General features: G+C 38.3%; 1 pseudogene; it reads left to right on the plus strand.

Moving 5' to 3' along the window:
- Positions 1-14086, plus strand: part of LOC127847671 (dynein axonemal heavy chain 2-like) — a 133590-nt pseudogene that overhangs the window by 91424 nt on the left and 28080 nt on the right.

Below are 14086 nucleotides of genomic sequence, written 5' to 3' on the forward strand. Positions count from 1 at the left end.
AAAGAAATGCTCTGTAATTTAAATAGTCAACCTCTCGTAAATGCACATTTGATTTGGCATATGCATTTAATAGGAGAATTTCTTGAAAAGCCATTTTAATATTTGAAGGCTCATTGGTGAAGTTGTTTAAACATACAAGCCCAATTTGTGTTTTTGCATGCCAACGTAAAAAAATATATCTATATTAGCTAAATTATGCAGGGATGGTATATGAGATTTTTCAATGGGATAACTTAATTTGATAAATCATCAAACATAATGCATTATTTTGCCTCCCTTCCTTTTCCCATTGCAAAATCCTGACTTATCTCTGCTTTATTTGAATATGTCAGTATGGGACGACATGTTATGTACATGCATTAAGCCCTGTTTTCCAAGAGTGAGGCTAAAATATCTTATCTATCCAGGTGAAAAATGCACTGGCAGATGAGGCAAAGAAGGCGGGTATCGACAACTCGCCACAGAGTATCTTTGCCTTCCTCATAGAGAGAGTGCGTGCCAATCTGCATGTGGTTCTGTGTATGAGCCCTGTGGGGGAGCCATTCAGGTACGTAGGGCTTCCTGGGCCGCTATCCACCAACCCTTTCTTAGACTTCAGTCTTAAAATAAGAGAATATTCTTAAAACTGTAATTTACTTGAAGTACCATAATTACTCTAAGTTTTTAGACACTCACTACCAGTATTCGGAAACCCCATTTTTAGCCAAACATTTTTTTTTCGTGACTCTGAATTTTTGGACAAACAGGTTTTTGCCCATAATTGATTACTTTAAATTTTTGATCAGTTTATTTTAAAATATTATTTTACCAGAATAATATGTTGGGCTTCCTGGGCCCGTATCCTCCAACCCTTTTTTAGAGTTAAGTCTCAAAATAAGAATATTTTTTAAATTGAAATATTGACTGATTCCATAAATTTTGAGTCAAACTTACTATATAACCACTTCTTATTACATATTTCTTTATTTTGGACAATTTGCTACTAACAAAGGCACCATTTATAGCCTGATCGTAATTAAAGCTGGAAGTGTGTTTTCTTGGATCTACATCTTTTCGTTGTTTTAAGTCCAAGAACAGCTTTGTGGTATTTGAATTGTTTTTTGTGAGTTTAATGAATTATCTCAGTCTTTTAAAAAAAGATTGACACTCTGACATAGTAATTTTCAATTTTGACCTGTCTGCGCATTCAGGAAGGATGAAGATTATTATACCGCCACACGTCCCACCCCTTGTTCATGAATATTGAGACTGTGCGTTTTGGAGTCACTCTGTCCCTCAATTTGTTTGTCAGCCCACATACAAAAATTACCTGTCTATCTATTTGTTAAAGTTTAGGGATATACAATTGTAAATAAGTGATGTATTTTAATAAATTTAGTGATTAATTATTTAATATTTATATCTTAATTTACAGTTAAGAATATCAGAGCTGCAATAATATCTTTGGGTTTTATTATAAACTCTTTTCTTCAGAAATCGCATCCGTATGTACCCTGCGTTTGTGAACTGCACAACTATAGACTGGTTCAGCGAATGGCCTCTAGATGCTTTACTTGAAGTGGCAGACAAATACCTCAGTGAAGAATCATTGGGCAGTGAAGCAGAGGTGGGTATAGGAAGGGGCCAAAGGGGGGTAGTAATGGACCCTTGATGATCTACTGGAAGTTGAATCATTGGGCAGTTAAGAAGAAGTGGGTTTGATAGGGGCAAAATTAGGGTCCATATGGTTTGGTTAAGGGAGGGGGCAGTAATGGCCCCTAGACACTCTGCAAGAAATTGGATGCAGGCTTCTGTGAGGAATCTCAAGGGAGTGAAGAACAGGTGGGTGGCAAAAGGGGCCACGTTTGAGTCTATAGGGTTGGATGGAATGAGGGGGTAGTCATGGTCCCTAGACACTCCACTGAAAGCGGCAGACAAATGCCCCAGTTAAGAATTACTAAGTCTTGATTGAGAATGAAGATGAAGAGGGTATAAAATTGGGACCCATTATGATTTATGACATATAGGGCAGATATATAATAGTTATTGTAGGTATTAGTTTTGCTACAATTTGTGTATTAGGAATTGATATTAAGGAGCTTTTCTATTACAACAGTCAATATTAGTTTGTTCATGTAAAAAATATTATATCAATTCAATTTGTAGCGTCCTTAAACGCCTTAAAAAAAGGCATTGAGCTTATCAGAAAATATTGTAGGTACAAGTACTTAGCTGTTTACCAGTTATTAGCTGACCTCTGCTTATAGAAAGTGTGGTACCCCAAAGTCGGGATGATTTTTGCCACGATGCATAAATCTGGCTGTCAAATGGCTCAGCAAAGCTACCTGGAAATGAGGAGACATATTTATGTGACCGCTATGAACTACCTTGAGCTTGTATCCGGATACAAAAAGTATAGCCAGTTATCCAGTTTCTATGGTTACCAGTTACCCAGTTTCTTTGGTTACCAGTTATGTAGTTTCTATGGTTACTATTTAACCAGTTTCTTTGGTTACCAGTTACCCAGTTTCTATGGTTAACAGGTATGTAGTTTCTATGGTAACCATTTATACAGTTTCTATGGTTACCGTTGTTGTTAGGTTTTGACTCTGCAGTGTTAATAGCCGGTATCTATTAAAACTAAGGGATGGGCAATCTCATAATGTTTTTAACCAGGTTTTCTGAAGGAAAAAACTGGTTATTAGATTGGCGAATGCGGGCGGGCTGCCTGGCGGGCGGGCGGAACAAGCTCGTCCGGGCCATAACTTTGTCGTTCATTGTGAGATTTTAAAATCATTTGGCACATTTGTTAACCATCATTAGACGGTGTGTCGCGCGAAAAAATTACATCAATATCTCCAAGGTCAAGGTCACACTTTGAGTTCAAAGGTAAAAAATAGCCATAAATGAGCTTGTCTGGGCTATAACTATGTCATTCATTATGAGATTTTAAAATCATTTGGCACATTTGTTCACCATCATGGGACGGTGTGTTGCACGAAAGAATCACGTCAATATCTCCAATGTCAAGGTCGCCACGACTAAAAATAGATTTATTTTAAAAGAAACTTACAAAGGGGGTTAATTTTGTGTGTTCATTTCAAAAGTTCAGTTTGAGTTGTCTCCCTTTATCAGATTTTTTTTCACAATGAAAACCTGGTTTTGTGACAATTTTGTCCCTTGTTAACTATTCATGCGCTATAAAGACTGCACAGGTGTGCGAGATTTCATAATCTCTATCAAATTGAAAGCTAAAATTGATGTTATTTGTTTTGAACTATGATCTTTTAACAGTTAACCTTTTGTGTCATGTTTAAAAAAATAATTGAACATTCCCCACCCACTGATGTTATTTTTAGTCAAAATTTTAAAACAAAAACTTAAAAAGAATTCGCAAAATCAACAGATCTTAGTTTTAAATATTTGTTTTTGTGAACAACTTGGTTGAGTTGCAATTTAGTATCTTTACATCTCGTTTCATGTCTGTTCTTTGCCTTGAATGCATGGCACCTGTTAAAAAATTGGGCTCGTGTGTGAAGTATGGTTCCCATGTTTGTTCTTTGTATAAATGAAATTGCCAATATCCCTTTGTTTGAATAGAGCCCTGTTTGGAGTCATCCATTTACACAAAAATGCTCACAATTGTTGTTTTGACCCTTTGTTCCTTTTGTTTTTCAAGTTGTTATTTGCTTATTTCTATTACCACGTTGCTCGTTCCACATGTTGACAAGTTATGTTTGCGTTTGTTTTGTTTCATAGGACGGCCACAAGGGCAGTTTGGCCAAGATTTTCTCCATCATGCACAAGTCTGTGTCAGACTTTTCCACAAAAATGTACGCGGAAATGAAGCGTCACAATTATGTGACCCCCACTAACTACCTAGAGCTGGTGTCGGGCTACAAGAAGTAAGTTTTCTAACGCTCACAGCGGGGCCTCACTAATTTAATGTTCATGAAGGGGCCGTTTTAAGGGGACATCTGCTTGGAAAAATTATTAACGCTTGAGCAGTTTAAACTTAGAACAATCCATTTTTCATTTCACAGATTTGAAAGTTTTTTTATGAAAATGACAAAACTAAGCAGTTTTTTCATTGAAATTCAAAAAAAGGGAAAATGTTAAAATTGAAATATTTTGTTCATTCTCCAATACACTCATTTAGAATTAAATTTACATTATTTTACAGAAACAGGTAAAAAAAGCAATGTTTGATATTCCTTTGTCCCATGGACTTTGATATGCAGGACATTCGATGAATAAACAAATAGATAGCATTTTGTTAATACCTTCTTACGTAGAGGGATGTTCTTGTTAATACTTTTGTAAATGTTCTTGTTATTGTTTTGTTTTTATTTTGAGCGAGTTGCTTCAAACGTTTTAATCATTGCACTACACCAATAATGAATTACATTTTCCTGTATTTTCCACCTTCCCATTACAATTCAAGACTTATATTTTCCTAAATTCTCCCCACTTTAGGAACAAATGAGACCTAAATTTTCACAATTTTCCGACTCCCATACACAAATCAAGACTTAAATGTTCCTGTATTTCCCTTGTTCCCGTATTTTCCCGTCTCCCATACAAAAATCAAGACTTAAATAATCCTGAATTTTTCAGAATTACATATACAAATAATGACTTAAATGTTCCAAAACTTTTCAGACTTACATACACAAATCAAGACTTACATTAACCCGTATTTTCTAGACTCCCATACACAAATAAAGACTTAAATTTTCCTGTAGTTTTCAGACTTTCATGCCCAAATCAAAAATTAAATGTTCTCGTTTTTTTCAGACTTCTGTTTTCAAAGAAGAAAGAGCTTGGAGATGCAGCCAACAAACTTAAGAACGGTCTAAGCAAAATTGACGAGACTCGAGAGAAAGTCGAGAAAATGTCGGTGGAACTTGAGGACGCGAAAACCAAGGTGGCACAGTTCCAGAAACAGTGCGAGGAATATCTTGTCATCATTGTGGGGCAGAAACGAGAGGCAGATGAACAGCAGAAGGTTGGTTTAGTGACTATAAGAGCCTCGTTTCGGGAAAACTGCATGGGCTTAATGCTTGTGCATGGAGTGTCGTGCCAGATAAACCTGTGTAGTCCGCACAGGCAAATCAGAAATGACACTTCCCGCTTTTGCGAAATGTTTGGTTGAAAGGAAATCAGTTCTTATAAAAAATCCAGTTTGTATAGAAAGTGAAATTCCTAGATTTTTGTTTAGAAGAGACTTACTTCAAAGAAAAAGGTCAAAGTGGAAAGTGTCGTCCCTGATAAGTCTGTGCAGACTGTAATCTAACTGTATGGTAAGTCTGCACCGGCCAATCCGGGACTAAACTTTGCAGGCTAATCCCAGATTACACTTTACACACATGCATTAAGCCCTGTTTTCTCAGAGTGAGGATCAAATATACAATCTTATTTTCTACCCTGCAGTCAAGATTACTTCGCACTTTAAACACAGCCAGCTTGTTTTCCATCATGCAGTCAAGGTTCCACTACACTATTAAATATGCCATCTTTTTTTCTTCCCTGCAGTCAAGGTTACACTACATTCTTAAATACGCCATCTTGTTTTCTTCTTTGCAGTCAAGGTTACACTACACTTTACATATGCCATCTTATTTTCTACCCAGCAGCCAAGGTTACACTTTAACATTAAATACGCCATCTTGTTTTCTACCCTGCAGTCAAGGTTACACTACACTTCAGAAAATGCCATCTTGCTTTCTGCACTGCCATCAAGATCACACTTCACTCTTCAACACGCTATCTTGTTTTCTTTACTGCCACCAAGGTTACTCTACACTTTAAAAAACGCCATATTGTTTTCTACCTTGTAGTCAGTTGCCCAGAAGAGTGAGAGGATTGCAGATGAGGAGGCCAAGTGTCAGCACATGGCGGACCTGGCCCAGAGCGATCTTAACGAGGCTTTGCCTGCCCTGGAAGAAGCCATCAGGGTACGCTAGACGTTTGGTTAAGTTACTGAAATAATGTTGACTGGTTGAATTAATCAAGATATGAAACATGGACTGATTAAATAAATGTATTTTATTATTATGCACTGTGCACGGAAACAATTATTTTCAAATGCTTTAGTTTCCGTTTGAGCATGTTTCTCTGTATTATGTTTTAATGTCATAAATACTGACCTGTTATCGTATGCTTATACTTTCCAAGGGGAAATAACTCATCCAGAATTTTAACTGGGAATCCGCCACCTCAATACCGTAATACAGGCCAGGTTAAACATAGTGAAATGCAACCTAGCCAAAAATCGATAACCAACCTTCAATATTCTTTCCTGATCAACCAGGTGTATACGTGTCTTTTACGGCTCTGAATTAAAATATTGTTTTTCACTTGGTTGATTGGGGTTTTGAATAGATAAATTGTGTTATTTATCTTTTTATTTCTCATTCGGATTAATTTGTGTGGATTTAATGGATTTTGTTTCATTTGTAAAAGGTAAGCCATGCTTGTTTTTTGTTCGAACAATGGTTTATTTCTACCATGCTGGGTGTTTTCAGGCGCGAACGACCACGTGCAAAACGTGCTCTTCTAATACATTGCTAGAACGTGCAAAGCATGTTCTTCTAATGTGTTACGAGATCGTGCAAAGCGTGTTCTTCTATTGACAGATTGTTTATCATTTGCCATTGTGTGCAATAATGATTTTAACGTTCCGTATGACAATCTAATTGATCATCATTTTATTTTTCATCTGTTTTTAATTAAACTTTTGTTTAATTTATGATCTACGGCAGTATTATTATAATTTTCATTATGGTCCAATAATGATTTTATGTGCCGTATGATAATCTGGTCTGTGACCAGTTTATGGTTGAATATGCTTTGCTCTTGTTTTTCATATATTCGACTACATGATGGTCGCAGAAACAAGAGTGGATAAATACCCGGTGACTTCGCAGATCATGGATGATAGTTGCAGTATCAGTCACCGGGAATCGGGCACGATCGCGACCATACTATGCTAAGTCTCTTAGACAGTCGGTCAACATCAGACCATATGGCGACACCCGTCAGCCGGTCTTTGCCCGATGGCATTGGTCAAGGACATCGACCAATGCCGGACCATTTGGCATCCGCCATACGGTCATTATCCGGTGACAACACTGGTCATGGTATGACCGGTACGTCACCGGGGACGTTGATCACGGACCATTGATCGACGTCTGACCGGCCGGTCAGGTCACCGGTCATGTCACCGGTCCGGTCCGGTCATTGATCACCGGTCCGGTCACCGGTCATGTCACCGGTCCGGTCACCGGTCATGTCACCGGTCCGGTCACCGGTCATGTCACCGGTCATGTCACCGGTCCCGTCATTGATCACCGGTCCGGTCATTGATCACCGGTCCGGTCCGGTCACCGGTCATGTCACCGGTCCGGTCACCGGTCATGTCACTGGTCCGGTCACTGGTCATGTCACCGGTCCGGTCCGGTCATTGATCACCGGTCCGGTCACCAGTCCGGTCACCGGTCATGTCACCGGTCATGTCATCGGTCCGGTCATGTCACCGGTCCGGTCATGTCAACGGTCCGGTCACCGGTCCGGTCATTGATCACCGCTCCGCTCACCGGTCAACAGTCATCAGTTAGGCCTGCCACCGATAACACCAGTCACCGGTCAAGAAGAAGAACTCGGTCTTCTTCATTGAATTATTCTCCTATTCTTCGTTGAATACATCGTCTTCATCAAGGATTAGACATCGGACACGCTCTTCTTTGTCGAGCAGTTCTCATCGTCGCGGCTCTCGTAAGCGATCACGTCGTCACTCACGGAGACGTTATTCTAGAAGATCTCGGTCTCATCGCAGCCGATCCACATCTCGGCCGATCCAGATCTCGACATCGCAGGAAACGAGGACGTCGTCAACCTTCACGTAGACATCAGCGGACTGCATTGAGCACCACTGGATAGTTATCGAACATACCTCTCCTTCATTGAGCAGTTCTCGGCGTTGATACGCTCGTAAGCGATCATGTCAATGCTCACGGAGACAATATTGTAGAAGACAATATTTCCAGCGTAGCCGAACAATATTTCGGCATCGAAGTTATATGGATGTCGCCACTTCTCACCTAGGCGTTAATGAACCTACTGGTCATATCGACGTTCTCCATTGTATTCCTTTAGGAATATCATGTCTCCATTCCACGTGTGATGATTCTTCTTATGGCATCCACACATGTTGCAGTCACCGAGCCGTAGTTGTATACGAACACTAGTTCGTTTAACATTCAGGCTTCGGGATAAGCTGTTCTTTTCTCCACTACGACTACAAGGACACTTATGCCTATTAATACTGATAATCTACTGTTGTTTTCCGGTTAACATTATCAGATGACTTCGTGGATGGTCATTCTTCTGCACCAGATATTTCCATTCTGACGCAGTTATATTATACCGGTCCCGATCACCGGACATTGGTCACCATTCATCGGTCATATCACAGATCACTGATCACCGGTCAGAATAAGTGATGTCTCATCGCCATCGGATTGGATTTTTTTGGCATGATCTTCTTTTCCGAGCAGTGCTTGACATTGATAACAGAACATATGGATTCCACCATTTTTCGGTCTTTAACTGGTAACGTCACCGGTCATATTATGACTGGTCCGTTCACCGGGCTACAGTTACCGGTCATTGACCGGTCCGGTTCGATCACCACTTACCAATTACCGGTATTCCACTGTGTTTTCATCGGTCAATTTTTAGTATCACGGGTATCGTCTACATTACATAGTTGTATACCCCTGGCTATGATTGTATTGAATACTATATTTTATGGATTCAACAATCTACATGACTTTTTGGGTTTTTCAATACTGATGTTCTACTGGCGACGGTTACCAAATCATGAACTATCTGTTATTTGTACTTCTATCTCAACCGGCTACATGCAGACTACTGGTCTTGCAGATAGATCGGCTGAAGTGGGCTCGGAGACTAGCATTGAGGTCGAACATTACTATTTGACCTCTATTAATTTTATGTTCGAGACCCGAAGGATGAATTGTTTTAACCGCCTTTACCTGTCGGCTACAGACTTTGCAGTCAGTGTCACGGAACAGTTGGGACACATTAATGACGCTAGCAGGATTAGCAAGACGACATTTGTATCGACTTCTGCTTTTCTATTGCTCCTACGGCAGTGCATATTTTTAAGCTACTGGAATCAACAAGAGTTCCGATACATAGGATTGCCTATCAGATTGACCGCATAGCGGCTACAGTCTTGTAGATGGCTTAGGACCTATTGAACTCAGATCTTAGATCCAGGATCTGGAGGGACCTCATCTTAAAGTTATTCTTCTATTACACTTCTGGCCATAACAGGCCGTCTTCCTATAACTGGTCGTATTCCTTTCGGAATTCGTCCCGGTTAGAAGTCTTGAAGTAAATGGATTAATCAAGTCAGAATTTAAGACTTCCATGCATTCTACCGGCAAGCGTGGACCCGCTTAAGGTTACCCCTAGGGTTTTCACCTTTTTCTGCCATCACACCTCCGATTCCGGAGGTACCACTATCAATCATATTTCCGTACTTCGCAAATCGATGACTTCGCGACCTGTATTATCCAGGATTTTAAAGGCGCCTGTTATTGGTTCAAGAAGAGGCTGTATTCTGTAGATAGGTCATAAACTTATAAGTGTTAATACACTGTCCTATTCTACCAATTTTCAAGTGTGTTTGGAGTGGGAAAGTTCGGCTTGCCGTGGTTTCTTTGCCCACCCATCCTTGACAAATGGTTCCGGTCACCGGTAGGTATTTACCGGTCCGGTCACCAGTCCTTCTGCTGAGACGTCTTTTCTTACGTCCGTTTCAGCTTTATTTTTAAGATAATTGTATTCGTCTCGGGATTATTTAATGACACGGATTTCCATCTTTTTGTCATTATTTACCACTATTCAGTGGTGTCTAGACTAGAAGATTATCTTGGCAAGAATATAGTTTATTCTACCACAACCTTCCTTACATCTTATACAGATGTGAGCAGATAAGGTTATGGACGATCACATAGAACAACGTATCTTGATTTTCTCAATTATGTGGTATCCTAACGAATATCACCTGCACATCTACATCTTGAAAAGCGAAAATTCTGTTTAGCTGTTTTTCATTTACAACACATTTTCACGATTCCTTTGTGATGGTTTCAACTATCACACATCGGTCGTGGTTTACTTACAGACACGGAGGTGATCATATTATCACTCCTTGTAACTGGAAATCAGGAACTTATTCGTTCTTTGCAAGAACAACAAATTTTCTCTATCGTCTTTCTCAAACCAGTTCGTCTCAACGCCCTGTTGGACGTTTTGTCCTGCAGTTCTTTCTTTCGAATTATTTTTCCGTTGGGTTGAATAATGTAATTGCGCATGCGCGGCAGTGAAGTTGCAGACGAGTTGCATGGTGTACATAGTATATCAAAGAATGTTGTTTATCATCAAACGCTAGTTATTAGCGTTATGCGATCGTATATCGCAGTGTATACCGGTATGCTGAGCAACGTCAACAATGCAGTTCACAGAAATCGATCCAGCAGGGTGTGCGATTGTTATACATTCGTCCATTGACATAAACTGGAATATCTTGCCTTCTTGGTGAGTTTTTGCAATAACTGAGTTTTTGCCATAATTTCATGAAATATACTTAATGAACCATGGGATTATGGTTCTACGACCTTTTAAGTCTCCTGTACAATTATTTTCAGGAAACTTCTTCACATGTCAAATATCATATCTCATTGAGACATATTTTTACTGATCCAAACATGTGCCACTTCATGTCTGGCCATTAATAACTTTTAGTTATCTCTACAGAAGAACGTTCTTCTGTTAGAGTTTCAATCCTTGTTACTTGTGCAAGGATAATTCCATCAGAACTGTATAAAGGTTCTATGGAAATTCATTTTTTACTGGGTAATTGAGAGCATAGTTATTACCTTAATCACTCTGCTAGATACATAGAGGTTTTTCTCATCTTTTTCTTGATGATAAGAAATTTGTTCTTTTCTTCATCAAAGGATAGAGATTATGCTTTCGTATACCTTGTTTTGTGTAAGTCATCGCAACTCTGTGCTGTCTTACCTATTTTGGAACTGATCCAAACTATGGAACATCAACACTATGTTTTTCGTTCCTTTACCTTCTTAAGCGGTTTTGACTTGTGTAACATGTTGGGATGCTTAATGAGCTCCCTATGAACCTTTTTCATCAGGCTTATTAACAGTTCCAATATAATTTTAAGACGGTTTTCCTTCTTATTATGGCTTTTACCATACGGAGAAGTGAAATTCATGCTTTTTCTGTTGAATACGACCAATCCCAGTTGGATCTATTGTCGTTTTCACTTTGTTGTGTCAGCCAGGATTCCTTGCTTAATATCAAGTCCTCTATATGGCTTCTACCTTCAAGTTTCCAAGTTTTCTTAAACTGGTAGTCATGAAGATGAGGATAAACTTCTTTGGGCAATCAGGGCTTTGAAGTTCTATCTCAGCAGTGTTAGTCAGAAGTCCATTCGAGGTTCTCAAAGACACTCTTCATTTCCCCCAAAAAAGGGGGGGGGGAGATGTGTCTGCGGTTCTATTTCTCGGGGTTAGACCTCGACTAAGGAAAGTTAATCTTATCCTATCTAAGGGTTCATTCCTTTTTAGGATCTGACCGCATGAATTAAGAGCTCTGTCTGTTTTGTGGGCATATATTAATCACACCCCACTTTTTGACGTGCTCTAAGCTGTTTACTGGAGGAATCCGACCACCTTGTCATCTTTTTATCTTCGTTTTCTGAAGTGCCAACAATACAATTTGTATACGTTTGGGCTTGTTGTGGTTTCACTAACGGTAGTGTCTTCTTTACGACATAGACATATTACTCTGTCCGAGAAGTCATAATTAATACCGTTTTAACGAAGATTACTTGATATCATTAGCTGATAACCCTGTTTATGGGTTCTACTGTGTTGGGAAAATATATACGAACCTTCCCACCGCAGCTGCAAAATCAGCATACGATAACAGGTCAGTATTTATGACATTAAAACAAATTTTTTAAATAAAATTCATTTTAATTATTAAATACTTACCTGTTATCGGTAAGTCCCACCTCCCACCCTGCTATTCGATTAATATTTTTGTATATATATTGAAAGAATATTGAGGGTTGGTTACCGATTTTTGGCTAGGTTGCATTGCACTATGTTTAACCTGGCCTGTATTACGGTATTGAGGTGGCGGATTCCCAGTTAAAATTCCGGATGAGTTATTTCCCCTTGGAAAGTATAAGCATACGATAACAGGTAAGTATTTAATAATTAAAATGAATTTTATTTAAAAAATTTGTTTTAATTAATACTTTATTCACAGGGAAGCACGTTTTAATTTTTGTTCCATTATATGATTATAAGAACAATTTAAACAGGGATCATACATGCATTGGTGAAATTAAGGAATATGTCAATTTTTTGTCACTTAACCCTTTCCCACTCAGAAGAAAAGTGAAAATGGCTATGTGCAAACAGCATAAAACCACAACAGCCTGTGAGTAACTCGCAGTCTGTTCAGATTTTATGCTGTTTGCTGCTAATCAGTATCTAAGGGTTGCAAATGAAGCCTTTAAAACTTGAATTTAGTAGGAAAGGTTTTTAATTAAATTTAACTTTTTAAGGGACTACAAATGCGTAAAAATATGTATCTAAGTGGTAAAATACGTATCTAAGTGGTAAAATATGTTTCTAAGTGGTAAAATACATATCTAAGTGGTAAAGTATGTATCTACCGGTAAGTGGTAAAATACGTACCTAAGTGGTAAAGGGTTGAGAAAAATATAAACTGTGCGAGGCTCAAGCTTTGAAGTATGTTTTAACTGACCTTTTTATTCACAGGGAAACATCTGATTTAAAGTTCCTTTTAGTATGCTATTGCAAGAACTATTTAAACCAGAAAGTGTATGTTCGGCAGTTTTTACAATTTCGTACATTGTGCATAAACAGGCCTTAGAATCCTTGAACAAGAAGGACATGACTGAAATCAAATCGTATGCAAAACCCCCGACCCTTGTTGAAAAGGTCATGGAAGCGGTTATGATCTTGCGCGGTCAGGACCCCACATGGTCCGAAGCCAAACGACAGCTCGGTAATTCACAATGCTTGGGTTACGGAGACGTGTTTACCCTTTTTCCATGTTTTTGTTGGCTTTTGTGTTGGTTTTTATCCTCCCACCCCACCCAGTCTCACGATTTTACACGCCGGTGGTTGGGGCTTCACGCACTTGTCATCTGGTGTGGCATTTTTAATCAGAGAGTGTATGTTTATGACCCCCAAGTTGTATTTTTTGGTTTTTACCCAGATGCTTTTGTTTTGCAGCTTCAATTGTTTCTTGTTGATACTATCTTGTGCTTCTGATGCAAGGTCTTTATGTGAAGTTTGAATAATATGTAATATATTTTTCCAGATATTTCCTCTTTTAAGTTAAATCTGCATATCAACATTTTTTCAAATAATTCAAACACAAATTGTTTTTCACTTTTCATGAAATGTTCTAGGGATAATTTTTTTTCTTAATAGAAAAAAATGTACCTTTTTTTAAATACTGAACATATTAATCTTATTTATTAATGTAATATTTTAATAGCTGTCTATATGCCCATTTAAGCTCAAACGCAGTTATTTACAAATAAATCATGCAAAATCACAGGTCTATTTAGAGTTTGTACCGGTAGTTTTATTTTTACTTCATATAATACTGAGCTTCATGTTTAAGTTGAAATCTTCAAGCATCGGAATTGTTGTTTATCTAACAATGGGTGGCTTTGTAATATAATTATATATTAATTATGTACATCTATATGAATTCAAGAAATTAATAATTTCATTAATTAATTAGTATAGATATAAAGATGCTTAAAGGTTTCAACTTTTGTTTATGGTGGCAATATTTTTGACAGACACAGATTTGTATGTTAATGTAGTGACAAATGTTGTTTGAGCTTTATAGAATAATGATTTGCATTTTTGTCCCAGAGAAAACAGCATTTATAGCAAACACATTTTTACGATGAACCAATCAAACATCATCTTTA

The sequence above is a fragment of the Dreissena polymorpha genome, chromosome 10 (genome assembly GCF_020536995.1).
Source record: "Dreissena polymorpha isolate Duluth1 chromosome 10, UMN_Dpol_1.0, whole genome shotgun sequence".
NCBI lineage: Eukaryota > Metazoa > Mollusca > Bivalvia > Myida > Dreissenidae > Dreissena > Dreissena polymorpha.